The 2899-nt window shown below is 45.8% G+C and overlaps 1 long non-coding RNA gene across 1 annotated transcript; it reads left to right on the forward strand.

Annotated features, from left to right (window-relative positions):
• The first annotated feature begins 281 nt into the window (after positions 1-281).
• Positions 282-2596, forward strand: LOC119324793. Its single transcript, XR_005157186.1, has 2 exons — positions 282-1633; positions 2219-2596. It is a non-coding gene; the product is annotated as an uncharacterized LOC119324793 (long non-coding RNA).
• Positions 2597-2899: the final 303 nt, after the last annotated feature.

Here is a 2899-nt window from a genome sequence, read left to right on the forward strand (position 1 = left end):
ACCGCAGATGCCTCCTCCGCCCCCCAACAACGGTGACAGGGACGCCGGCGCCCTAACCCGCGTCTCCTTCCACCTCCCCCAGCTCGCCTTCTCGCCGGCCGCTTTGGAGGAGCCTCCTTTCGCGCGCACAGCGTGGTCGGGCTGCGGCGACCACCAGAGGTCCACCGCGGCAGGAGCTCCCTCCTTCTCCACTATGAGGCGCCAGCAGAGGGGGACGACTCCTCCTTCCATCCCTAGCTGCGGCATCCAACCTCTAACGCCGATTGAAACCGTAGCCCGAATCCTGCAGAGGTGCAGCAGCACGGGATCCCCTCCAAAAGTAGCATCTTCTTCTTCCTCTGGTTCTTCTTCTTCTTCCCCGGATCTGATGCGTGTGTGTGTTCGCGTGGTTGTGTGCAGACAGTTAAAGGAAGGGGGCGGGCCATGGAGAAGCTGCAAGGTGTGGGCCTGAAGCCATGGATGGATGTGTTTGGTATGAGGATAGAGGACGGCGAGGTGGCACCGAACCGAGCGGCGGGCAAGGACGAAGTGAAGCTGCGCGCACCGTCGTCATATCCCTCCTCCGCCTGCTGTTACTGGAAGCAAGCGCAGTACCATCTCATTTCATCCACGACGTGAGGTCTGGTCCGCGTGCCCGCGAGCTGCTTGTGTTTATGCCCATATTGTTTCACTGTTCACCGACACCCCACGGCAGCCTACAGCCTCTACCCACCTACAATCCTCATTGTTTGTTTAGTGCTCACTAACCCACATTGAACGATTCCAGTCGATGAATGAATGCATCTGGTCCAGCAAGAGGGGAGGGCAGAGCAGAGCAGGGCATCCAATGCGTTTCTTTCCCATATACTTTTGCCTGCTTCAAGTACTAGCATATGTATGATCATCATTAGAGGCTAATCTCCTTTTTGCCGGGTCAGTGGATGCTAATCATAGTTTAAGACTTTGGTCGGTCAAGTCAAGAACAACTAGTACATATGTAGTGACATGTGATTCATCGGTCAAGTCAAGCAAGACACAACTACACTCACTCTAAGTGACTCTGCTCTCCCCGTCCGGCGCTTGCATCCACCACCTGCTGCTCAGCCTCGTCGGCCGGCAACGGAGTTTCGTCCTGCACTATATTTCTTGCTCAATTGTTGTTAGTGCTTAGGTTGTACTAGTAGCAGCAGCACAAGTACAAGAAGGGTTTCAGATTTCTCACTTGTGCAAAGAATAAGTTTAGTCAATCTAATATTCATACTTACACTGTAAATCCCTATGTACTTTCAGTGAATTCCCTTTGTAATGGTAGTGTTTGCAATGTACAATTTCAGTGTAAGATAGACTAATAAAAGACTGAAACTACTGTCCAAATCATTGTTACTTAACTGAAAATATTTAGAATGAAAATATGCACTATAATTTAATGTGCATTTTTTCCCAGTAATGTGCATTCCTTCTCTTTTTGGTTGCCTGAATTTAAAGTGGTTTTGGACCGTAATTTTCAGTAATGTGTCACTTCTAGTTTACTTGAATATTTTCGGCTTACATGAAGGGATGCATGCTCTTCATCTTGCAGGTATGACTCATCCTCGCATTCTTACTTCGCCTTTGTTTCCTTCAGCTTCTTGATCCTGAAATTTTATGATAAATTGTAAGTACTCAGTATCATGTTCTTAAGCAAAGCTACTGTTTTTTGCTTGAATTACAGTCTATTGTCTGACCTATGTATAGTGTCAATAAAAATCTAAATTTCAAGATGGAGATACATTTTTTGGTGGCATCTTACATCACAGTAATTTACAACCAAGATAGGTTTACAATGTCTTTTTTATAGCTACAGATTTTGTCGAATACACATATGTATTTTGTATGCATGACAAATACTGGGGTCAAATAGAATAGCAAGTAAATCATTCATTTTGTCTTCATATTTACTTGAAGAACTGCATGTTCTTCATCTTTGTATGCCCCATGTATTTGCTTGTAAGCTTCAACAGTGTTATCTATCTAGTCAAATATTTCAAGCATATATAGCTCAAATACACTAGTATTTCGTGAATGCACCAAAACAAGAAGATAGCATGAACACGTACAGCTAGGGTATGCATTTAGTAGGTGTTTTTTCGTTTTGAAGATTCATAATAGACTAAAAGAGACAGATAATTGAAGAAAATACCCTACTAGATCTACACGAGGGCGCAAACTAACAAGTTTTCACTTTCTCGACTGGGTGCAGGGTGATCGACGAGGACTACTGCGGCCCGATGGGAGTCCTGCTCTTCAACTACTCGGAGGCAGACTTCACCGTGAAGCCCCGCGACCGTGTCATAGAGATTATCGTCCAGGTGATTGCGACGCAGGAGGTCCCCGGGGTGGAGGACCTCGACGCCACCGTCCGGAGTTCCTCAAGGTGGAGGACCTCGACGCTTTGTACATACATCTAGAGAAGTGGTCTGGTTAGGTTGGTGGTGAAATGCTAGGGAAGGTACCAACCTTTTGATGATGGTTGTGTGTGTCCTCGTGATCTCTTCGAATTGAGATGTTGAATGTTGCATCCATGAACACTGCAAGTGTTAAGATGGTTCTGTGAAATTTATTTTGCATTGGACGTGTCTCTGATCTCCATTCATGAATATTGCATCTATTTTTATTTTTTTAATTCCTAATTTGCTACTAGTAGTGCTGGGAAAAAAGTGCCCTACTAGTATTTAGGATACTAGTAGCGCTGGTATTGTAGGCACGCTACTACTACTTCATTAGTAGTAGCGCGAGTCTGTAATAGCAGTAGCGTGGGTGGCACACGCTGCTACTAACAAAGTTAGTAGTAGCGCGGGTTTCTCCCACGCTACTACTAACTATTAGTTGTAGCGCCTTATTAGTAGCGCCGGTCCCCGCGCTGCTGATACACCAAAAACCC

This window comes from Triticum dicoccoides, chromosome 6B (genome assembly GCF_002162155.2).
Source record: "Triticum dicoccoides isolate Atlit2015 ecotype Zavitan chromosome 6B, WEW_v2.0, whole genome shotgun sequence".
Lineage (NCBI taxonomy): Eukaryota > Viridiplantae > Streptophyta > Magnoliopsida > Poales > Poaceae > Triticum > Triticum dicoccoides.